Here is a 26,946-nt window from a genome sequence, read left to right on the forward strand (position 1 = left end):
TGAATGAAAAATGTAATGGCGTTAAGGGGAAGACAATTTTAAGTAAACAGCTAACACGCTTAAATATAACCACTTTGTTACGTCAAAATAAGACGTAAAAAAATGGCATAAATCATAATCTGTGGGAGTTTTTAGAGCGTAATCAGCTTGGTGAAATTTAAAGTAAATCTCAGTATCTGTGACAAATATTTACAAAGCTTTGATAACTGCCAGTCCGAAAAATTGTAAAAAGAAAGTTAAACATTAACTGTAACTTAGCTTAAAAACAACTTGATTAGATTAGAATATTGGTTACATTGTTCATGTAAAAATATAAAATATTTTTTTTTATTTTTTGATAGTGTTATTTAAGTTTTTTAACCAAGAAAATGTGACAAGGACATGAATTTACATTTGATTTATTTATATATGCATGCATGTATATATAATTGTGTGTGTATGTGTATTCCTTAGTTTTAATTTTATAGAAAAATAAAATTCCAATATTTAAATATAAAATATTTATTCTTAGATCATCATAACTTTTAATACTGGTTTATTCATTTATTCCTAAATGACTAAATCAGTGGGTGTTAGTTCAACTTTGTGCACTTATGTCTCAAAGGATTAGATTTTTTAATTAAAACAGATGAAATGTTTTGAGATGTTCCTTTGAGATGTTCAGTTCAGTTGAAGTAGCCTATATGGCTACACCTTCAGTATATAGACTACTTTAAACTCTTCAAAATACTCAGCATTTGCTACAAAGGTTGAGCACTAAGAAAGGACCCAACCTTTTCCCACTTTAACCTGTGTCAACATCTGTTTTGAAATTTATGGTCGTGAATCATCACTAAATGATCTTTGCTGTCTCTTTCCCATTAAGGTTTGCCTGAGGTTGTGCCTTCTGTTGGAGTCCAGTGTTTGTTTTCCTGTTGGTGAAACGGTACGGTGACCAAACAATCTCTTGACCTTATATCCTCTCCCTCTCCCATCTTCTCCCACCAAGTTCAGCCCCTCTAATGGAATCAGAGGTGACAAGTTCACATCCTCTTCCAGAGAGCCCTCACTGCTGACCTAGTTTTCCTACAATGCACTAGCATCGCTCACATCCACCACACGCACACACATACATACATATATACACAGGGAACACAACTCTGTCCTTTGTGGGCATTAACCCCACTTTGGCAAGTGAAGGGGAAAATGTGTACCCATCCCATTTCAACACACCCCCACCATCCATTCCTCGAAACACTTCAGTGCTGGGCGAGATGCCAGCTGTGAGGAGGCTGGTATGTGTTGGTGATGATACACCATGCCAGTGCTCTTCTGGCAGCAAAGTAACTATTGAACCATGAAGGCCTGGAACCAGAAAATTCAGACTAACACTTATAAAATATTCACCCCATGATCCTGATTAAAATCTCTTTTCATGCCTTTTCTATTTATGAGGATTTAAGAGAGACCTTAATAGAGACCTCAAGGAGGGATTTTAACAATACAATGTTGAAACCATGTTTTGTGAATAAAGTAAACATTGCTAGGATAAAGTCACAGAATTATGAGATTAAAGTGTCGCCTCATCAATGTTTCAGTACAGTTGTCAGTTTTTTTGTTTTGTTTAAAGAGTTTTAGAATAGTGTCCTCATGATATTAATTTGAACCTTTTTAAATGGTTTTCTTTATATTTTACTTTAGATTTTCTTTCTGTTAAATCGGCTAGTTTTAACTGGATGTTTTTATTCATATTAGCTATATGTTATATCCCATTAAAACATGCTAGCAACATGCTAATAATGCTAAACACATGCTAGCAATATGCTAACAACATGCTAACCATGCTAAAACATGCGGCATACTGACAATATGCTAATCATGTTACAAACGTGTTAACAACATGTTAATTATGCTGGAAACATGCCATCAACATGTTACTTGTGTTGTTAACATGCTAGCAGCATGGTAATAAAATGTTAATTGCATTAAAACATTCAGGAAACATGTAAACCATGGTGTTAGAAACATGTTATCAACATGCTAATCATGTTAAAACATGTTAGCAACATGTTAATCATGCAAAAAATGCTAAATTTGGTAATCATAAAACATGCTCGCAAAATGCTAATAATGCTAAGAACATGCTGACAACATGTTAATTGCAGTAAAGTAATCAAACATCATGCCAATCATGCTGGAAACATGTCAATAACATGTTAGCAACATGCTAATCATGTTAAAACATGTTAGCAACACGTTAATCATGCAAGAAATGTTAAACATGCTAGAAATATGCTAATCATGATCAAACATGCTAGCAACATGCTAATAATGTTAAGAACATGCTAGCAATATATTAACAATAGTTGCTAGAAACATGCTAATCATGCTAGAAACATGTTAACGATGTGTTAATGCACTAATCATGGTAAAGCATGCTAACAACATACTAGCAAAAATGTTTATCATTTTAAGAACATGCTAAGAACACGGTAATCATGCTAGAAACATTCTAACAACATTTAATTGCATTAAATATGCAAGCAATATGCTAATCATCAACAACATGTTAGCAACATGCTAATCAAGTTAAAGCATGTTAGCAACACGTTAATCATGCAAAAATGCTAAACATGCTAGAAATACATTAATCATGATAAAAACATACTAGCAACATGCTAATAATGCTAGAAACATGTTAACAATGTGCTAAAACACGTATGTTAAAGTATCACACGTTAAACATGTCAACAATGTATTAACAACATGCTAATCACGTTAATCATGTCTACAATGTATTAGCAACATGCAAATCATGCTAAAAACATACTATGTTAACAACATTCTTGAAACATGATAGCAACATGCTAATTAGCATACTCCCTACTCCCTTAGCACGGTATATCCGTTGAAGTGGACTTCGCTGACAATAATTGCTAATTTGGAATGCCCTGGAACGTCATCAAAGCAAATCAATGGCAGGGTCACGCAGATTATGATATAACATAAATAAATATTGTAATTTATTTTACTTTCAAATTTAAATACATATAAAATACATATAAACGTATTTATCTAAAAAACATAGTCCAAATGTATATGTTTAGACCGTTAACAGATTAACAGATTGTAGTGGTCTTATCCCACGCACAGCCTATATTTAACTATCCTGTGGTAACATTAAATAAAACAAGACAGAGCTTCACCTCACCAGTTTTACTTTCATTCATAAAATACAGTATGCAAATGTAACATGAGTCGCCATAACCATTCATAAACACTCTAATTTGTAAAATAATAACAACATTTATTGCAACCGCTCCATCGCATAGCCTTTAAAAAACTTCAACGGCTCTGCTCCAACATTACTTCTAACTAGTGACGCGGTGCGCAATGACAGTTGGGTGATTTTCCCCGTCCACTTCCTGTGAAGTGAAGTACCGATGTTCCCTTATTCCCTATGCCATTCGCAGTGCCCTTCGAACTGAACATGTTCGCTCCCTTCGGTTTGGAATCTCACTTAAGGTGGCGGAATTCCCTGTGAAGTCCACTTCGCAGTCCACTTACGGTCGAATGGAACGCACCTATGATAACAACATGTTAGTAACATGCTATTCAGGTTAACAACTTGCTAATTGTGTCAAAATATGCTAGCAATATGCTAATCATGCTCAAATTAGGTTACAACATTCTCTCTAATCTATCTAAACTTTTAAACTTCAGGCTTTTACAACTTTCAGGCTTGTCAAGCCATCTTCAAAGTTTGTTCTCAATCTTTACTCGTCTAGTTTATTCCTGTGATCGCAAAGCTGATTTTTCAACAGCCAATATTCCAGTCTTTAGTGTCACATGATCCTTCAGAAATGATTCTAATGATTCTAAATAACTTTCTGGTTATCATCAATGTTACTGTTCCCTCTGGAACTTTTCTTCATATTATGTACAGTCGTGGCCAAAAGTTTTGAGAATTACATAAATATTGGAAATTGGAAAAGTTGCTGCTTAAGTTTTTATAATAGCAATTTGCATATACTCAAGAATGTTATGAAGAGTGATCAGATGAATTGCATAGTCCTTCTTTGCCATGAAAAAAATAACTTAATCCCGAAAAAAAAAACTTTCCACTGCATTGTTAAGAAGGCTTCAGGGCATCCAAGAAAGTCCAGGATCGTTTCCTAAAGAGGATTCAGCTGCGGGATCGGAGTGCCACCAGAGCACAGCTTGCTCAGGAATGGCAGCAGGCAGGTGTGAGCGCATCTGCACGCACAGTGAGGCCAAGACTTTTGGAAGATGGCCTGGTGTCAAGAAGGGCAGCAAAGAAGCCACTTTTCTCAAAAAAACATCAGGGACAGGTTGATCTTCTGCAAAAAGTATGGCGAATGGACTGCTGAGGACTGGGGCAAAGTCACCCAGTCAGCAAACAATTTTGGCCCAGATTTGGCATGCATCTGGCACAGCTGGCATTTATCCGGCACTGGCATACAGCATGTGGGCCAAACATGGCCCGAGTTTGGCAGAGATGGTACCGGTTTTAAGGCGGCACACAAGACCTGGGCCAGATGTCAGATGTAGTATTTGGCCCAGATGTCAAATATAGATATGTGGCCCACATAAGATTGGCCATATTTCACCCACATTTCAAATATTTTTTATATAAAATCCCAATGTTTTAATACACAAAGAAGTTTCCATCTTCATGTTTGCATTCTGGGTCTAATGCCTTGAAGTTAATCCAGGCAACAATGAAGATTTAATTATTTAAATTATGAAAATCAACTGTAATTGTTTGATTTCAGTTCATAAGTTTTTTTTATGCCATGAATGTACACCAGTAGACTTTACTTTTCATAATTTATTAACATTTCTATAATGTGATTAAATCCTGCATTCAAAATTATAGCTAACCCTGGTGGATTAAAATGAAATTATGAAACTATTTATTTTCAACACCACACAACATTATTTAATCACAGTCAAAGTAACTATGAAATGTGCAACAGCAACAATACTAATGGCTTTATGGTTTTTATACATTTAAATTTAAATGTATTGTTTTTACGTTTGTTTGTTTACTGGAAAAACTTTTACCCAGCGCGCACCATTCAGGATTTCAAAAACCCGGAAATGCGAAATTAGCCTATCAGAGCCCATCAGAGCAATGTTTTCCAAAAGGCGTTAATTGTCATTTGCAGTGCTTAATGGGATTGTAGTTTTATTTACCCACTTGGCTGTAACACACAGTCTCGTATTTTTGTCTTTTTGACAATTTTTATTTTTATTTTTATTTTATTTCAGATCGAATGTTTTAAATGTTGTGATTCACGTTGTAGCTGGTTGTTATGATTTATCACTTATAACGCTTTAATTAACAAATCTTCAATAAGGAAAAGTGAATACAAATACTCCCGGAACCATATGTCTTTTCAAAAAAGCAGGCGGACGCTGCAGTCTTGCACAGACTTCTGAAACCAAAGCGGTAAGTGCGAACATACGCATATGTATCGTTGCAAGTTTACTTCTTCTTACATTTTGCTTCGGATTTATTAATTAATTGACGTTACACGCGAGTGCCCTTGTTTTAGCAGCACGTGAACGCAGTTTTAATCTACGTGTTGTAAATACAATAAACTATGTCACTAACTTTACTCCTGAAAAAGTCAGTATTTTTCTTATGTCACTTAAATTTAATCGTCTTTGACAGATGATTAGGGTTATAATTAATTGTAATGGTATTTGTTGTTGGAGCCAATGTAACGTTATATATTAAATTACAGATAAAATTATGCATTTTTGTTGTACCAATGTTTTGGAATTTCATTTGTGGTGTATGTCATGTTGAAATTGAGTAAATGCTTGGAAAGGGGTATACATGTTTCTTTATTCTACTTCACCTTGAATGTAATTTATTTGAATTTAACTAAACTATTTATAAATGGGCATCAATAATCATTGTCAATACACTCCAAATGTTACAAGAGATTAATTGTTGTGCAAAAATTGGTATCACCTTTATAGTGACCAAAATGATTACAATAACCAGTTGTTATTGATGTTCAAAAGTGCCTGGAATGACACCCAAATCATTTCAAGTTTTATGTTTAAAATATGCAAACAAAAAGTAATTTGATTTGTTGTATGTTTAAACATAATCAATAATGTGCACATTTTAAATTACAACATGACTAACATTTTATCCAGCATATATGAAATGTTCAAAAAAGAATAGTTATAGATATTTTGTCTGCTTCATAGCCCCATAGGGCCAGAATTAATAGTAATATTTAAAATCACTGTTTTACTTTTTAAATTTCTTCTTTTTGTTATGCTACTTTTCCAGATGACTACAAGAAAGCTAGACGTAAACTACCTCTAGCTGTTGATCACACAGACGTTGATCAGACCGATGGAAGGAACTCACCAATTTCAAAGAAAAAGAAAGTAGGGGTTTGGTTAGATTGTTTGTTTATATTAATGTTTCGCACCACATTTACAAATAAAAGTATATCTTGTAATTGGTAAATGTGTTAGACCTAAGAACATTCTTTTCCCCGGAGAAGATGATGCTGATGCTGATAATAATGAGACAGAAGAACGCCTACATTAACCAAAATTTAAGAGAAGGGTAAGAATCTTCTGCTTTTTAAAATAATAATGTATTTTATCACAGCAGATAAATGACCAAGATATTTTGTACTTTTAAGCAGAATGTATTCCATACCTGATGCTCCAAATATTCCTAGACAGCACAACAAATTAGACCCTGGAAAGCCAAATTAGACCCTAAGCTCTTCCACAGTGCTCCTGACATCCCTAATGATGAGATGGAAGGCATTTAAGGAACAAAGTCAAAAAACAAGTAAGAAGTGTCAGCTTTTTTTAATTACAGTGCATTTTATTACAGCTGTTAAAGGACTAAGATATTTTGTATGTTGCAGGAGGTATGCCTGGCATCATGTTCTCTCTGAGAGCTGTAAATCAAGCACTGAGGCCCTTTTAAGGCATGCCAACGTCGAGGTCAGAAGACCACCCCACAAACGTAGGGATATCCAGGGCACTCTGAACCTTCAAGGCTCCATGAGCCACACTACACCTGGGACATCCAGCAAACATCCAGTTACCAAAGTTGTGAGTATATTGTCTAGCCCTTTTCAGAATGCACTGATAGTGTGTCATGGGATTAGCCTCAGGATCATCTGATTTTGATTAATTCACATTGCCAGTGATTTTTGCAATCTGTGCATGCTCACACACACACACACACACACACACACACACACACACACATAAAAATTCTGTAAAGACATGTGACATCAGGATGTGACAAGTAATGTACAAATAAGTGTTGCGTCTTTTCCACTTTTATGTATATTCCACTTTTTTTCCTCAATTCTTTGTGGAAAAACTACACTATCACTGCTGTTTTTAATTTGATTATATAGTGCTTCATGGGACTGCAGTTATTTCTAAAGCCTTTAAGTACACAGTCTTGTACCTTTTGTCTTTTTGTCCAGTTTTCAAAAATGTTTTTTGTTGTGGAGATTGTCATCACAATTTTTTATATCTCTCTTTATTTAAATGCTTAAAGCATGAATGCACTCTATAAAAGATTTAGAAAATGAAGGAGAGAGAGAACGTTTTATGTATATAGTACCTCAACACAAGCTCAAGGTTGCATAATAAAAACATACACTGAATTTAAAAGAAGTAAAAATAAACAAAATCCCAAGTAGAATTAATCTATACATATTTCACACAGTCATTTTAAGCTAAGTGGTAGTGTGTTCCTGAGATGTGTAAAATTATCTTTTACCCATAGTAGACAGTCAGAATTTGGGCTATTTCAGACAATCTAAACGATGAAGGGCTGGGGGAAGTAAGAAACGATAATTAACTGGAAGATGGGTAGATGGTAAAAGACAATACAGAATGTTTGTCTAAAGGTCATTGGTTCAGTTTTTGTGGTAATATTGTATTTTATCCAATAGCCATGTTACCTGTTACCTGATGCAAAAGCTAATTATACACCATGTGTGCTTGTGTTTTTCAGCGGCTGTGAGGTGCAACTGTCTGACATCTGAGGCCAAAGAAAAATTAATTCATGCCATCATTAAAAGATGGCTATATCTCGCCCCAGACAGAGATGGTGGCCGAAAAGAGAGGATGAAGAATAGAGTGTGTGAGGAGAGTACGACTAGTTAACAGACTTTAGGAATGGATGTTCCAAGGCTCTGTTCAGAGTGCAACTTGTTCATTAACAGAATCATGAATGTTTCAGAGTCATTTGAAGAGTGCTACTTCCTGACCATAAACCTGGACGCTCAAGTGTTATGTGAAGTGAAACTCGATGAGTAGAAACATGGATGTTCAAGTGTATGTCAAGTAAATTTTGTTCCTAATCAGAAACATGGACAGTCAAGCTTTAGACAAAGCATGAAACTTCATGATCAGAAACATGGATGATCAAGTGTTACATTTAAAATAAAACTTCATGAACTAAAACATGGCACAGAACTTCTACTTACTTCATTTTTATTGCAGAACTGACAGGGGAGTGGTATTTCAGAGTTGTTTGAACAACTTTAAAATGTCAGGTGTCAATGCTTTGATGTTAACATGATTAAACATTTGTTAAGAATACTGTCTTTGTTGCGATTATTTATCTAGGAGGTTATGGCTGACATGTGGAACCCATCTGGTCCAGCATATAGGACCAGAATAGAGCCAGCTATGGTTACACAGGTGGCAGAGATATTGATCTCTCATGGCCTTTTTATGGCCCATATTTTGGCTGCCAGGTTTAGTTCACCTGTAGATCAGGCTCAGGTGTGGCTCAGTTTTGGGCATTCTGGTTAAACACTGGTGTTGATATGGTTTACTTAAGGCTGTGTTTTGGTTCAAATGTTACATTTTGATCTGGCCCAATTCAGGGCCAGTTATAGTTAATTTACTTGGCTGAGACTTGGGCCAGTTATGGCCCATGTGTGGCCCTTGTCTGGAATCCAGACCTGGTCCAGTCATGTACCGTAATTCACTGCTGTATTTGGGCCAAGTGAAAGTGGATTGTGTGGCCCATCACTGGGCCAAACCAATTTTGCTATGTGGGCATATTCTCCGATGAAGCCTCTTTCCGATTGTTTGGGGCATCTGGAAAAAGGCTTGTCCGGAGAAGAAAAGGTGAGCGCTACCATCAGTCCTGTGTCATGCCAACAGTAAAGCATCCGGAGACCATTCATGTGTGGGGTTGCTTCTCATCCAAGGGAGTGGGCTCACTCACAATTTTGCCCAAAAACACAGCCATGAATAAAGAATGGTACCAAAACACCCTCCAACAGCAACTTATTCCAACAATCCAACAACAGTTTGGTGAAGAACAATGCATTTTCCAGCAGGATGGAGCACCGTGCCATAAGGCAAAAGTGATAACTAAGTGGCTCGGGGACCAAAACGTTGAAATTTTGGGTCCATGGCCTGGAAACTCCCCAGATCTTAATCCCATTGAGATCCCACTTGTGGTCAATCCTCAAGAGGCGGGTGGACAAACAAAAACCCACTAATTCTGACAAACTCCAAGAAGTGATTATGAAAGAATGGGTTGCTATCAGTCAGGATTTGGCCCAGAAGTTGATAGAGAGCATGCCCAGTCGAATTGCAGAGGTCCTGAAAAAGAAGGGCCAACACTGCAAATACTGACTCTTTGCATAAATGTCATGTAATTGTCGATAAAAGCCTTTGAAACGTATGAAGTGCTTGTAATTATATTTCAGTACATCACAGAAACAACTGAAACAAAGATCTAAAAGCAGTTTAGCAGCAAACTTTGTGAAAACTAATATTTGTGTCATTCTCAAAACTTTTGGCCACGACTGTATAGTTTTTAATTATTCTTTTATCTCTTGCAGCCTTGTTCCCATTTGTGAAAAAATCAACATGGCGTCTATCCCGACTAACGTCCTTGGCTGTTCAAACCCTTTCTAGGAACATTCCTCACACCATCATGTTGGTGAGTGTGGACATGTCCTGAATGTTTTCCTGTTGTGTGAGTGGGAGTGCTTGTGTGCAGGCATGTGGGTTTGTGCTCACAATACATCCTCTCTAGACATCTGGTGCAGAAGGTACAAGTTTAGGGTAGGGCAAAGTTTGTTCTTTGACATATCTGTAGCCCCTTTCACACACATACACATACACTCAAGCATACAAACACACACACACCCTGAGGGCTGAATCAGAAATGTGGGCGAGGCGTGTAAGTGTCAGCCTAGGGTGAGGTGAAGCCATAAACATTCCCAGCATTCCAGCATTCTGCCCCTCTGAAGATACTGTCAGACTTCCTGCTCTGTTGCACATGATGTTGAAACATGCTATTGCCACTCTTTCATGGCTCTGCGTTTCATAGTGGCTTCAGAAGTCAACTGGTTGCGCCATGTACCTACAGTACAAGAGTAGCCTACTGTACAGTATCGCACTGTGCTGGCTGTACAAGATCAGAAATACTCTCATTACTGCAATTTAATTTGATCAGACCATTTCATGTCGGGGAACTGAGAAGCTGGTCTAGCTAGTTGGTAAGTCGCTTGTCTTTGGACTTACTTGCCTCCTCAGCAAGATTTCAAAGCAGTGTTACATGGATTCACAACTCCAGATGGCAATACCAACCTCCTAGATCAGAGCTGTTTGATGTCAGGCGCATATTCAATAACAGAGCTGCAGTAAGAACAAAACTGAATGCTGTAGTCTTCAGGCTTTACCATTATGAGCAGATAACTGGGCCTCAGGGCTGAATTTCTTGAGACCGTGAGTCTTGAATTACTAAGAGTGTCATTTTCAAACATTATTCTTCCAGATCTTTCCATTTATGCTGCATCAGTATTCTCAGTGATGAATAAGCTGGAGAAATAAAGTGGATAGATTAATCTAGAATAATCAGAAAATAAGTAACACATTCTGTTACTATCAGTCTAAAGGGCTATTGAAGTTCTCATTGATTTTATGCAACAGCTTGGCAGGCATCCATAAGCAGGATAGTTTGCGTACAAGCTTGTAAGGAAGCTGAAAGTGGTACAAGTGTATTTAAATAGAAGCTAATGACTTATTTTACATATGAAACTATGAAACTGAAATAATATTAAATATTCAAGGAATATTCTGGGTTAAATATGACTAATAAATATTTTGGTTATATAAATTGCTATTCTGCTGTGTCCCGAAAAATATTACAATTGTCCACAAAAATATTAAGCAACACAACTGTTTTCAGCATTTATAATAAGAAGACATGTTTTCTGACACTACCAGTCAAAGGTTTTGCACAGTAATTTTTTAAATGTTTTTTAAAGAAGTCTCTTCTTCCACTAAGCTTGCATTTATTTGATCCAAAATACAACAAAAACAGTAAAAATGTGAAATATTTTTACTATTTAAAATAACCGTTTTATATTTGAATATATTTTCAAATGTAATTTATTCCTGTGATTTCAAAGCAGATTTTTTTTAGCTTCATTACTCCAGTAACACGGTCCTTCATAAATCATTATAATATTCTGATTTGTGCTTAAAAACATTTATTATTTTTGTTATGATGAAAACAGCTGAGTAAAATATTTTTTTTCAGGTTTCTTTGATGTACAGAAAGTTCAGAAGAACAGCATTTATCTGAAATAGAAAACGTGTAAAATTATAATTGTCTTTATCATCACTATCTAATCTAATCTAATTTAAAGCATCCATGGTAAATTAAAGTATTCATTTCTATAATTTCTTCCCCCCACTGTTTAAAATATTGATGATGATAATAGTAATAATAATAATAATAATAATAATAATAATAATAATAATAATAATAAATGTTTCTTGAAAAGCAAATCAGCATATTAGAATGATTACTGATGGATCATGTGACACTGAAGACTGGAGTAATGATGCTGAAAATTTAGCGTTGATCACAGGAAATAAATTACATTTTAGAATATATTTTGATAGAAAACAGTTATTTTAAAAAGTAAAAATATTTCTAAATTGTACTGTTTTTGCTGTACTTTGAAGCAAATAAAAGCAGGCTTGGTGAGCAGAAGAAACATTTAAAAAAAACATTAAAATCTTACTGTTCAAAAACTTTTGACTAGTAGTGTATTTAAAAAGAGAATTCACCCAAAAATAAAAACTGTCATCATTTACTCATCCTCATGTTGTTGCAAACACAAAAGGAGATGTTTTGAAGAATGCTGAGGTCCAAACAACTCTGGACCACTTTGACTTTCGTTGTATTGACAACAAAACATTGTTCTTTTTGAGAGATCTATACCCTTAAGAAATTATGTATCAAAGGCCATGAGCATCCAGGACCAGTGCTATCTATTTTATAAATATGCAAATAGAATTTATTCAGTTGTTGTAAACCAGTTATTCTGCAATGATAATCATACTGTTGACTAAAGCTTTAAAATCCTAAATGCATTATGTTTGCTTGCAGCAAGGCTTTACATGTATGTATACATACTGTATACCTCCACCTATACATTCTCAACACCCACCTTAGTTACTCATTTTTTCCCCACTTAAACCCTCCCACATCTGTGTGATATTGCACAGTGCATCAGAAAGCTCCTTTAATTAAAGGGAGCAAACCGAAAACACGTCTGACACAAGTTGCGTAAACAGAGATTTATATATTATTACCCATCTGCCTGTGCTCTTGAGCAAAGCCTTGAGTCAGACAGCCACCTTTAGCAATCACAGTCATCAGGGTCTAACTTACCTGAACATTACTGAGTTGACACACTGACTTGCGCAACCATGTGTACAGTGAACATTTCTTTCGCAAGGAAAGGATGGTGTACGTGTAGTTAAGCATTGCTTAATGTTCTTCCAATGCAGTGTTAACAGTGCTCAGTGTTTTTGTTGAAGCTGTCCATTCACATTATTTCAACTTTTGTCTTTTTTTAAATAATCACTCTCTAAGAAAAGTCCTCTAAGAAAACAAAACAGTACCAATATAATGTGCTATCATGAAGGAATTTTCCGTATTTGTTGTTTCAGTTTTTTTTTTACCTGTATTTTGAATATTTTTGTGAACATGGGTTTTAGAGTTGAAGGAAATGCCTGTAAACGTATCGGAAAATGTGCTAGTAATTATTTGTCAGGACATCCATTTATTTATAGATGTTTTTTTTTTCCACAATGCATGTATAACAGCTGAAATCAAGGTAAAAAACAACTTTAACTATGATGCTGTACAGAAAAATACAGTGAGCAAATTGCATCAAAAGAGCAAAATAAAACCAGACTAAAATTACTAAAACTTTGAAGTGCTTTACTATTTAAAATAACTGTTTTCTATTTAAATATATTTCAAAATGTAATATATCCCTGTGATCAAAGCTAAATTTTCAGCATCATTACTCTTTTGTCTTTTGTGTCACATGATCCTTTCAGAAATCATTCTAATATGCTGATGTGCTGTTCAAGAAACTTTTCTTCTTATTGCTATTATTATGAATATTTACATTTTTGTTCAGGATTCTTTGTTGAATAGAACGATCCAAAGATCAGCATTTATCTGAAGCTTTTATAAATAGCTTTTGTAACATTATACACTATACCATTCAAAAGCTTGGAGTCAGTATATATTTTTAAATTAATACTTTTATTTAGCAAGCTTTAAATTCATCAAAAGTGAGGATAAAGACTTCTATGATGTTACAAAAGATTTCTATTTCAGATAAATGCTGTTCTTCTGAACTTTTCTGTTCATCAAAGAAACTTGAAAAAATCTTCTCAGCTGTTTTCAACATTAATTTTGAGCAGCAAATCAGAATATTAGAATGATTTCTAAAGGATCTGTGACTGGAGTAATGGTTCAGATTTGAAATCACAGGAATAAATTACATTTTAAAATATATAAAAAACCTAAAAATTGTGCTGTTTTTGCTGTACTTTGGATCAAATAAATGCAGGTATAGTGAGCAGAAGAGACCTTAAAAAACATTAAAAAAAATGCTGTCCAAAAACTTTTTCCTGTCAATAAATGTATAAACACATTTTTCAACTTAATTTCAAATCTATTGTTTAAATGGATCTAACCAACATCTTAAAATAATAGCATTATGTTTTTTTTCCCCATTGTCTTTAAATCAAATATTATTCCCAATGCTTAATGGGATTGTAGTTTTCATTGTAGAAGTATGTAGAAAATATCTCAAAATTCAGATCTCACTCTAATTCAAACATTCAAACCCTGTAAGACTTCATTTATCTTTGAACACAAATTAAGATGTTTTCACATTCAAGGCCCAGAAATGTAGTAGGGACAAAATTGTCCATGCATTCTTGTACCCTTTGTCATTTGGTGAGATTTTCAAATATTTTTTTTGTTTCAAAGAAAAGTTTCTGATATTGTGATTGACCTTTGACAAAGACTTAAAAAAATATATTTTGGGAACAATTAAAAAAATATATATTTAGAAAGACTTCTATCGGGACCAAAGCTGCTGAAAAAGTAGGCGGTCACTAATGCACTCTATAGGCACCAATGATTGGCTGCAGTGGTAATTACAGACTGAGGTAAAAAAAAAAAAAAAAAGATGCTTACTGCCTGCAAAAACATGTAATGACGTGAGCTGTAAAGTTTGGATTTTGTATGATAACTTTAAGTGGTCACTTAAAAGGTTAGCCATCGCCCTCAGCTGTGATGCCTATTGTTTGAAAATTAAAGAGGAGGGGTGTGGGTGTCTCTGTCAGTTTCGCATCTGCAGTGACTTTAACACCTCCATTTAGAGCTTTGTCGCTGACAGCGACACATACCGTGTCCTGACGTACACGTGTGTTGCAACAGATGAAACAAGTGCCACATTTGTTTTCAAAGTTGCACATGAGTTGTGCTACATATTGCATGAAGGTGCCTCCCAAATGTTTGATCAGGCAAATAATGCATTGTATTGTTGGGATAACGGTGTCCCCCTGAGCCCCCCGCGCAGCATCCCCCCAACCGGTGTCATAAATAAAGCATAGGGAGAGGAGGTAGATTGACAGCAGTGTTGCAGCGAGCTGGAGATGCGCAGAATAATGTGAGCTTGGCACTAACAATGCTGTCGACGGCGGCGTGCGCTTTGAAACTCTCCCAGTAGTGTGTGTTTGTAAACTGAAGAAATACTCTGTCACTGTCAAGTAGCAAATATGCCGGGATGGCTGGTTTCTTACAGTTGAAAGGAGTGCAGCAAAGGGGGAAAATTTTTTAAAAAGTCCTCTGTGGCTTTCAAGCTGTTTCTTAGTTTTGTTTTGACTTGTGTGGGGAGGGGGCACAAAATGACTGCAGTTGGTTATGTGTGCAACCGTATCTGTTTTTTTCTGTATCTGTTTTCTTTCAGAGTGGCTGTCTAGTTTCTGGTTGACTGGTGCTGAAGTGTATCCTCAAACTATATGTCAGGCAAAGGATGGTTTTATGATTTTTATCACCTTGCCACTATTCAGTGCTACAATGGGACCATATTACAGAAAATTACTATTTTAAAGTCTTAAAGGATTAGTTCACCCAAAAATGAAAATTCCGCCATTAATTACTCACCCTCATGTCATGTTGAAGCACAAATTAAGATATTTTTGATGAAATACAAGAGCTTTTCTCACATTCAATGCCCAGAAATGTAGTAAGGATTTTGTTAAAATTGTCCATGTGAAAATCAGTAATTTTATAAAGCTGAGAATACATTTTTGTGCACAAAGAAAATAAAAAAACAACTTTATTCAGCAATTTATTCTCTTCCGTGTCAGTCTTCGACACGTTCATCTCTCTTATTACTTTGTCTGTAAATTCTGGTTCAAATAAGTAAGGCTAGGCAAAAAATTGCAAGTCATCCTCTTTGCTGAAATCTTTAGACATGTTTACGAAGACTGTTTTATGTACAGCGTGCGTCTTCTTCTGCTTATTAATAAAGCGTCAGACTGTGTCGTGGTACTCTCGTTAATGTACGTCGAAGACTGACATGGAAAGAAGAAATTTTATTTTTGTTCTCTTTGTGCACAAAAAGTATTTTTGTAGCTTCATAAAATTAAGGTTGAACCACTGATGTCATGGACTATTTTAGCAATGTCCTTACTACATTTCTGAGCCTTGAATATAGTTGTTGCACTGCTGTCTATGCAGGGTCAGAAAACTCTGATTTCATCTAAAATATCTTAATTTGTGTTCCGAAGAGGAACAAAGTTCTTAGGGGTTTGGAAAGACATGAGAGTAATTAATGACAGAATTTTCATTATTGGGTAAAATATCTTCGTAAGAATATCTGAATCAACCATGAGTCTAACTGAAAACTGCCATGGCTACTAAACAGATAAAATAGGTGTTACGGAAGCAGACCAAACAAGAGAGGTAAGAGTGAATATGAACAGGTTTATTGATAGCAGAGCAAGTTGATGATGATAGCGTGCAGAACCGGGTAAGTATAACAGTCCTAGATGAGTTTCTTGATGTGTAGACAGAATTTTGAAGACTGGATGTTATTTTCCTTTCCAGGAACGACGGGAGGAGGATCGGTGAAGGCAGACACACTCACACACACACTGCTGGAGTTCCGTAAACAGACTTATGGCTGACACACCGCTGACTGGAGACTGAGACTTGACTTCGGCTGGAATAGACGAGAATACAGGTAAGTATCAGAAGGTAAGGTACGAGGTAAGTATGGTAGGGTTTTGAGAACACAAGAGTGAAGCTCAATGAGTCCGCTTCGTGCAAACGAGCCCGGACACTGATGACTGTGTGTGAGGTGTCTTTGTAGTGCGTGGTTGATTGGGTGCAGGTGCGTGATAATTAAAACTCAGGTGACTGTGATCTTGAAGTGATTGTGGGTGCAGAACCTGACCAATCCGTAACATTACCCCCCTCCCCAGGGCCCGCTCCTGAGGGCCGAGGCCTCCGACGTCGTGGTGGTCTACCTCGTCCTCGAGGGGCTGGACATTCCGGATGGTTACGGTGGAATTCCTCCATGAGGGCCGGATCTAGAATGTCGACTCTGGGTACCCACGACTTCTCCTCTGGTCCGTAGCCTTCCCAGTCGACGAGATACTCCAAGTTACCACCACGACGTCGGGACAGAAGGATTTCACGGACCGAGTAGATGGATCCCTCTTCCAGAACCAAGGGGGGAGGGGGTTCCTCTTCTTGGTCAGGTTCTGTGGAGGGAATGACAGGTGGGTGAAAGGGTTTAAGTAGAGATACGTGAAATGTGGGGTGGATACGGTACTGTGGTGGTAGTTGGAGCCTGTAGGTGACGGGGTTGACCTGTTCCATGATGGTGAAGGGGCCAACAAACCTGGGACTCAATTTCTTCGAGGGCAGGCGCAGACGGATGTCTCTTGTGGAGAGCCAGACTTTCTGCCCAGGAGCATATGTGGGACCCGGAATTCTCTTCTTGTCAGCGGAGGTCTTGGTTCTGCGCACTGCCCTTTGTAGATGATGGTGAGCCTCGTCCCAGACTCTCTCGCTCTCCCGGAACCAGTAATCCACTGCGGGCACCTGTGATGGTTCGCCATTCCAGGGGAAGAGAGGTGGTTGGAAGCCGAGCACACACTAGAATGGCGTGAGTCCTGTGGTGGGTTGCCGCAGTGAATTTTGGGCGTATTCAGCCCAACCCAGGAACTGGTTCCAGGAGTCCTGGTGGCCGTGACAGAATGTCCGGAGGAACCGCCCCACCTCCTGGATCTTCCTCTCCGTCTGCCCGTTGGTCTCAGGGTGGTAACCAGAGGAGAGGCTGACGGTCACACCTAGGAGTTTTAGAAATGATTTCCATACCCGTGAGATAAACTGCGGTCCGCGATCTGAGACGATGTCTTCTGGGATGCCATAATACCGGAAGACTTTATTGAAGAGAAGTTCTGCAGATTCTAGAGCTGTGGAAAGACCTTTCAGGGGTATTAGTCGGCAGAACTTTGAGAATCTATCGACAATGACAAAGATACAGGTGTTACCGTCAGATGAGGGGAGATCGGTCATAAAGTCAACTCCCAGGTGTGACCAGGGGCGGTTCGGCACAGGCAAGGGATGGAGTTTCCCAGCAGGCAGATGGCGTGGACTTTTGGACATCGCGCACTCCTTACATCCTTGAACATACCTCCGTACATCCCTTGCTATGTGCGGCCACCAGAAGCGATCCGTCAGCGAGAGAGTGTTGTTGGCCCCTGGATGTCCAGTGCCCAGGGAGGTATGTGTGGAGTGGATCAGATCTACCCGTTGGGTCCTAGGGATGAACTGACGGCCTGGTGGACAGCCCGGCGGAGATCTGGGTTCCGGAGTGGCGACAGCCGGAGGGTTGGTCCATTCAATGGGTTGGACGACGAGATTTTCCGGGAGTATGGTTGAGGGTGCGTCAGGCAAGTCGTGGGAATCATGGATACGGGACAGAGCATCTGCTCGGACATTCTTGGATCCTGGCCGGTAGGTTATAGTAAAATTAAAGCAAGAAAAGAACAGGGACCATCTTGCCTGACGGGGACAGAGTCTCTTGGCATCTCGAAGGTACTGCAGATTTTTGTGATCTGTTATCGCTTGGAACTGATGGTTGGCACCCTCCAACCAATGCCGCCACTCCTCCAGAGCGAGCTTGATAGCAAGGAGCTCGCGGTTGCCGATGTCATAATTCCTCTCCGCTGGGCTGAGCTTCCGGGAATAATAGGCACAGGGATGAAGCAATGGAGGAGTACCGTGGTGTTGTGATAGGATTCCTCCCACGCCGGTAGTAGAGGCGTCCACCTTGACCACGAAAGGGAGATCAGGGTCAGGATGGGTCAGGAGAGGTGCCTGAGTGAAGGCGTCCTTGAGGTTTTGGAAGGCTGCGGCCAAGTCTGGAGTCCAGAGGAGGGTACGTGGTTTTCCCTTGAGTAGACTGGTAAGTGGAGCAGTGATAAGGCTGTAGTTCTTTATGAATCGGCGATAGAAATTTGCGAAACCTAGGAATCGTTGGAGCTCTTTGATGGTAGTGGGTTCTGGCCAGGACACAACTGCAGCCACCTTCCTCTCATCCATGCGGACCCCCTCCTGGTCTATGATGTATCCGAGGAAGTGTACTGCTGACAAATGGAATGAACACTTTTCCGCCTTGAGGAACAGTTGGTGTTCCCGTAGCCGTTGAAGGACCTCCGCAACGTGGAGGCGATGTTCGGCCTCACTCCGGGAGTAAATCAGGATATCATCTATGTAGACGACGACGAAGTGGTGAAGGAACTCCCGGAGTACCTCGTGGATAAAGTTTTGAAATACGGAGGGGGCGTTGACCAATCCATAGGGCATGACCAAGTACTCGTAGTGGCCAGTAGGGGTCACGAAGGCCGTCTTCCATTCGTCCCCCTCACGTATTCTCACGAGGTTGTACGCGCTGCGGAGGTCCAACTTAGTAAACACCTTGGCAGTACGCAGTTGCTCGAGGGCCGCAGGGACGAGAGGAAGGGGGTAACGGAACTTGACTGTACCTTGGTTGAGTATACGGTAATCAATGCATGGCCGCAGCCCTCCATCCTTCTTTGAGACGAAGAAGAAACTGGATGCTGCGGGTGAAGTTGATGGCCGGATATATCCTTGATCGAGAGCTTCCTTTATGTATTCCTCCATTGCCTTGGTCTCCGGAAGCGACAACGGGTAGATCTTACCTCTGGGCATTGGAGCATCCGGAACAAGGTCAATGGCGCAGTCCCATGGCCGATGTGGCGGTAGCTGGGAAGCTCTCTTGGGGCAGAAGACGTCCTGGAATGCTGAATAGACTGAGGGATTCTTGACTGACTGTTTCTCAACAGGACTCTCGATCGAGGTGACGTTGACAGATAACCGTTTAGGGTTGGGACGTGGAAGATCTGGAAAGCAGCGGTCAGTACATCCTTTTCCCCACTTGGTAACTTCTCCTGTGCCCCAAGAGAGGATGGGATCATGAGCTACCAACCACGGGCGCCCCAGGATGATGTCCATAGTGGCTCCCTCCAGAACCAGAAACTGAATCTCCTCACGGTGTAGAACTCCGACTTGAAGGATGATGGGTTCACATTTTCGGTGAATACGAGTCCGTGAGTTAATCCTGTTGGTTATGGGTTGAATCTGGTAGATGGTAGCTGAAGCTTTGGTTTGCAGCTGGAGCTGGCGACAGAGGGTGTCCGAGATAAAGTTCCCCGCTGACCCGGAGTCGATGAGGGCTGCGACTGTAACACAAGAGGCGTGGGTGGTTAACTGAACATTGGTAGTCAGTGGATGCATATTATCCAGATCAGAGCGAATTACACTCACCAAGGATTGCACTGGACGTAGAGGACAATTGACACGGAAGTGTTCCGCAGCCCCACAGTACATGCAAAGACCCCGGGTCAGCCTTCTCTGTCACTCAGCTGCAGAGATCTTCCCTGATTCCAGGATCATGGGTTCTGGTTCTGGAGGGCTGGCGGTTGACATGGGTCGGAGGAGTGCAGTAGTGGCAGACTGGTCTTGGTATGATTTCAAACGGTCAGAACAACGGAGTGACTGCTGAATGAATTTCTCCAATCCCATCGAATCATCTAAAGCAGCTAACTGCATCCGGAGATTGGGCTCCAGGCCGAGCCGGTACGTGGTCAGTAACGATCGCTCATTCCATCCGCTGGCAGCGGCCAGAGTGCGAAAACGTAGGGAATAATCTTGAGTCGTCATACTTCCCTGTTTTAGATTATACAGTTGTTCTCCTGCGGATACTTCTGTATCAGAGCGTCCGAAAACTTCCTTGAAATGAGCGATGAAGGTCTGGAGCGATTGAGTTGCCGGCCCGGCCTGCTGATATAGAGTATCAGCCCACTTGAGAGCTGGTCCGGTAAGCAGAGACGTGATGAAGGCAATCTTTGAAGAATCTGTGGGATAGAGAGCAGGTTGCATTGTAAATACAAGTGAACATTGTAACAGAAATCCGCTGCACTCCTCCGCCCCGCCAGAGTAGGGCGCTGGTCGGGCCATGGGACTGGAATGAACGGGGACCGAAGAAGTGCTGGGTGCCGGTGGTGCTGTGGGACGAACTGGAGTTGGGATGGTGGCATGACTGGCCAACAAAACTTTCCGGAGTGAGTCCACCAGCTCTTGAAACGGATCCAACGTGCTCATGCTGTTCGCTGTCTTGGTCCGGGCTAACTGTTACGGAAGCAGACCAAACAAGAGAGGTAAGAGTGAATATGAACAGGTTTATTGGTAGCAGAGCAAGTTGATGATGATAGCGTGCAGAACCGGGTAAGTATAACAGTCCTAGATGAGTTTCTTGATGTGTAGACAGAATTATGAAGACTGGATGTTATTTTCCTTTCCAGGAACGACTGGAGGAGGATCGGTGAAGGCAGACACACTCACACACACACTGCTGGAGTTCAGTAAACAGACTTATGGCTGACACACCGCTGACTGGAGACTGAGACTTGACTTCGGCTGGAATAGACGAGAATACAGGTAAGTATCAGAAGGTAAGGTACGAGGTAAGTACGGTAGGGTTTTGAGAACACAAGAGTGAAGCTCAATGAGTCCGCTTCGTGCAAACGAGCCCGGACACTGATGACTGTGTGTGAGGTGTCTTTGTAGTGCGTGGTTGATTGGGTGCAGGTGCGTGATAATTAAAACTCAGGTGACTGTGATCTTGAAGTGATTGTGGGTGCAGAACCTGACCAATCCGTAACAATAGGATTCTAGAGTTTAGGCCCATTTAAGAATGACAATGATAACTATAACTGTATTATAGTCCACAATAATTTAATGTTCTGTTTATTATAAGCGTGTCCTGCAGTTGTCATTTGCCGCTTTGTACACTGAAACTCTGGTGGATTCTGTTTATGTTTTCATGTTTTTATCTTTCATCAGCTGATTAGAAAAGTTCTGAAACTGATTACAATGGCATAGTTCCTCTGTGTTGTCATCCTTATAGTTGTGGTATGAACTTCCCTACTTTCTTACTAATATTATATCTATTAAAACTTATCATTGGAGTTATCGTTTGGGTGTTTTTGTTATATGGGCCCTATTTCACATATAATCTTGCAAGCTAGAATTTTGACTATTGCCATAATGCTTGGTGCATATTTTAGGTTGTTATGTAACAAAGTAGAAGCTTAAGTTATTTGCTAATTGGTCTGTTATGCAAACAGTACTGAGGATATAAGCAGAAATAAGCTTTGTGTTAACTTTGTGGTTAGACACCTATTTCTGTCAGTTTGTGACTATTTCAGAGACATGACTCAAAACCTTTTTTAAGCCCTGACCATTTGTGGTTTTTGCCAGGCAGATCCAGCAATTTTTATTTCTTCAAAAAACACTTATTATAACATTTTGTCATCTTCTAAACAAACCTAAAATTGTCAGTTTATCCAAAAATGAAAAAAAAAAAAAAAAAAACTGTTGTTCCAAACCTGTTTGACATTTTTTCTTCTAGGGAACACAAACATAGAGGTGTTACTGGAAACCAGAAAAGAAAAAAAAAGCTTTGTTGTGAAGCACATGTAACTGTGAGTCACAATATCCAGAATACCGACTGACCATCAGTGATTCAGGAATTACCCAACCTGATATAACCCACTGTGAAACCACAGGGGAAAACAAGTCACAGCTTTGAATTGCATTGTGTATGCCTGAGCAAACATCCTCTCCTAAATTGAATTCATAATGCCTCCAATCACTGAGTACATATTTGAAGAGGAAAACAGCCTTTAGTGAATTATAGTGCATGCTGTCGTAGTTGAGGACAGATGGTGTGTGAATGGAGGTCAGTTGTTTCTGTGGGGAAAAAAAGGCCTGTTGAAGAGGATGGGTAGCACACTGTCTGCTCTGCTGTTGGAGCAATGAGGTTGTGTTCAAACATCACACAACATCTGGCCCGTGTCCTCACACACTGCATGCTGGAACATCCTCAAGTGCAGAAGACAGACTGAGCCGAGGAAAAATTCCATGAGGTTGGACTGTGCAACTGTTCCACAAGATGGGGAAAGATGGGATGGCAAGAATTTGCAGCTCGACATTCCCATCTGCCGTTTCTGGCAGGCGGAGGAGGCTTTAAAGCCACCAAGTGGAAAGAAAAGCAAAGAGGAGATTTTAGGCAGTCAAGACGAGATTTAGCAATCTAAAGGTGGCTGAAACTTTCCTCTGAGAGGAATGGCAAATGCTCAGAGATGCTGACAGATAATCTCTTTCAAGGAACAGCAGGATTGAAAGAAATCTCTATAGATTGGCCATATATAGAGAATATCATATAGCTCTATAACTAGGTCTATAGTGTTTCCCCTAGTATATCTATCTATATGTATCTACTGTATATCAATCAGGGATGTGCTCCATTCTATCTATCTGCCTGTCTGTCTAATGTCCTATCTGGTTACCATTCTATCTATCTAGTGTTCTATCTATCTAACATTCTATCTATCGTTCATTTGTGACCCTGGACCACAAAACCAGTCTTAAGTCGCTGGGGTTTATTTGTAGCAATAGCCAAAAATACATTGTATGGGTCAAAATGATTGATTTTTCTTTTATGTCAAAAATCATTAGGAAATTAAGTAAAGATCATGTTCCATGAAGATTTTTTGTTAAATTCCTACTGTAAACCTATCAAAATGTCATTTTTGATTAGTAATATGCATTGCTAAGAACTTCATTTGGACAACTTTAAAGGTGTTTTTCTCAGTATTTAGATTTTTTGCACCCTTAGATTTCAGATTTTCAAATAGATGTGTCTCGGCCAAATATTGTCCTATCCTAACAAACCATACATCAATAGAAAGCTTATTTATTGAGCTTTCATATGATGTATATATCTCAGTTTTGTAAAATTTAACCTTATGACTGGTTTTGTGGTCCAGGGTCACATTTGTCAATGGGAACCAAAGTTTAGTTTCCAACAATCATTAAATATCTAATTTTGTGTTCTACAGAAGAAAGAAAGTCAGGTTTGGAGAGAGTACATGATGAAAGTGAATAAATAATTAAGTAAATGGTGAGTAAATGGCCTCAATTTTATTTTGTGTTTCTGTCCAAAAAAAATCTTTACCGGTTATATAAACAGTATAATAATTTAAATTAGAGTAAAATATGAAATGAAATTGGAAACCTAATCAGAACGCAATAGTCTCTTGAAACGATGCTTTACATTTCCGGTCTCTGGTATTTCTTGTCAAATGATGTGGTGTTGCCAAGTCTGCACTTTTCCCATGCAATTGGGCTACTTTAAAAAACAATCCGTGGCAACAGTGTTAATGTCCACAGGTTAAAGCGACCTCAATAATGTGATATTTAGCCACTGGAATGCAAATTGGGGATAGTTTGGGCTAGTTTTGAGTAGCAATTAGGCAGGTTTTGTTGTGAAAACCTTGCAACCCTGGGCTTTTATAGTTTGAGTTGGTAGATGACATGAAGCTAAGCGAGGTTAGGTGCATTGAAAACAGATGAGAAAACACATCTTACATACAGCGAAGTTTGCAGGATTTTGTCCACAAAATGATAAGACCACACATTACATTACATCCTTTATTATTTCACACACACTATTTTAATGTAAGTGCTGCAAACCATGCTTGTTTTCTTTTGTCATTGTTTATGCAAAGTATACAGTGCCTGACAGACAGATTTGCTGGTCTCAAAAAACAAGTACAAGAATTCCTCAAGCTTATTGCTGTTACTGTGGCAGCCAACAATAGCGCTTAACCCCAATTTTATATTTAGTTACACTGAAAAAGTTTAAGTTGATATAATTGAGTCTTTTTTACTCTGTTTTAAAATGGATTTCTAGAAGAGGTGGATATGATTACTGTGATATGTAATATTTCTGTATTTCTTAATTTACATCACAACATTTATTTGTTTTTTAAATGTTTTAAAACCATAATACTTTGTTTATATCCGTTTTTACTCCCAGATTTCCAATGCAGTCTCTTGGACCTATGCAGAAATGCACTGATGTTGCAAATGGTGTTTATGAAGTTACTAGAAAGAAAGACAGTGAGCGTGAGACAACAGACTGGAGTACAACTGAGACACACCATATGATGGATTCTCATAGTTTCGTGAGACAAGTTCCTCTTCTTAATGACTGTTTTGTTTCCGAGCGCTGCCTGGAGCATCAAATATGGGGTGCTGAGACGGAAGGGAAAACATCTTCATTGGGGAGTGAACACTCTTTTTTGTAAACTCTTTAATTTATCTCTTTTTCTCTTTTCTGTTCCTACATATCTACTGGTAACTAATCTATTGATTTGCTGTCATGATGTGAAGGCGCCTGCTGTAATGGAAAGAGAGGAAATGACAGTGAAGTGACTGCACTTAGGCTTCTCTGTTTACAATAGTAGATTTGAAAATAATGTCAACTTAACAGCAGGTTCACTAGTAGAGGTTATGTAGGTGGTTTAATACATATATAGTTAGCTTGATAGAATGTAATAATTTTAAAAGCTGACTAGTAGTATGAGTGAGCAGTGTATGCATTATTAAATCAGTGTCCCTGTGTATGCTTGTTTAATAGCTTGCGTTACACCTGGCAAACCTTGTCCATCATCTATGCGCAAGGTCTTAAGGGCATTTTACGCAGTAAGCTTTTCCTGTGATCTTGCCGCCTTTGTGTACAGGCATTGCAGAACTCACCAGCAAACACAACAATGCCTGCTACTGCTTCAGCTTAATGATAGCAAGCAAAAACATGCTGCGTCTCTAAATGAAGTGATTACTGTAAATATTGTATTGTACGTTGCTTGCAAATGATACCTAATACAGCTAAAATATTAACTAAACAGAACAGTGTTTATTTCTCCATAAAATATGCAGCAATTAAACAAAAATCAGCAGTCAAACATCTTCCATGTTGTTCTTTGAGAATACTTAAGCGAAATGGCATTTGATTGGATGATTTTAATCACTTCTGATTGGTCATCCTTAAAACAAAGAGATCTTTTATCGTCTGCAATGCAGAAGAGTGGTAGGATTTTTGTGGATGAGCTTGGAAAGTGGCACAGTCACTTCTGCCCCCTGTCTCCCTCTGAAAATCAATTGGGAGCTCGCAGTTACCATGTAAAATTGCATTTATGCAGCACAAAGACATTTGGGAAGCAACGTGAGCATACAAAAACACTCCTTTAAAATTTCTGCGACTACTTTCCATTTTTCGAGTCCCCTGTGTAGTCATCAACAAGACATTTGGTCTGTACTCCTTGTTTCTCATGCACTGGAACTGTCTTTGACCTTTCACTCCAACCCAGCGGTGTCATTCGTTTGAAAATAGTTGCCCTATTTGAAGTTCCACAGAGGTGAGTTTCTTTTGCTTGTTGCTGATTTTTCATTTCAGGACGTGCTTTCTGTCAAAGAGAGGGTTAGCTGCTCCATTAAAGCTGTATTTGCATAAAGTCTGCTGTGGCATGGCCAAGGTAGACCGGGCGTACGGACACTGATTTCTAATTAAGAGCACGAGAGCTGGCTGTGCCACTCCAGGACCTCCATTTTCCATTTTCTCAACTTTTTTCTCCATGCAAAAAACATCTGATCAGACTCATATTATGTATACATGTGACCACTCTGCAGCAAAATCATCGAACGGAAAGATCCCAGATCTGCTTGAGAGGTCACCAACCATGACCCTCAGCAGGTAGAGATTTCCATCAGAGTTAATCTTAACTACCATAATGCCGCAGGCAAACTACGGCAGGGATCTCATCGCGTCAGCACAAATCTGAGCGCTTCTTAAAATGAGCACACTAGTTCTTAAAACACACAATGCTGCATTATTTATAAGCCTTGGGAGAGGTGTTTTCAGATCTAATTTCTCACTCCTTATGTGTGCTGATTGTCTCTCCTAATTCCTGTTTGTTTAGTCAGGTAGATGCAAATGTGGCTCTTATTTGCATGTCAAATCGGGGCATGCGGGGGTGGGGGTTTGACAGAAGTACGAGCTAATGCACCCCCCTCTCGCTCGGGAGTGTTGAGCGAATGCGTGCCTCTTATCTCCTTCCTTTGGTTCTTTC

General features: G+C 39.1%; 1 long non-coding RNA gene across 1 annotated transcript; it reads left to right on the plus strand.

The window, feature by feature from the left end:
• The first annotated feature begins 6,543 nt into the window (after positions 1 to 6,543).
• Positions 6,544 to 8,572, plus strand: LOC141340301 (uncharacterized). The gene is made up of 4 exons (XR_012356552.1): positions 6,544 to 6,601; positions 6,684 to 6,835; positions 6,915 to 7,104; positions 8,027 to 8,572. It is a non-coding gene; the product is annotated as an uncharacterized lncRNA (long non-coding RNA).
• The last annotated feature ends 18,374 nt before the right edge of the window (positions 8,573 to 26,946 follow it).

The sequence above is a fragment of the Garra rufa genome, chromosome 8 (genome assembly GCF_049309525.1).
Source record: "Garra rufa chromosome 8, GarRuf1.0, whole genome shotgun sequence".
Lineage (NCBI taxonomy): Eukaryota > Metazoa > Chordata > Actinopteri > Cypriniformes > Cyprinidae > Garra > Garra rufa.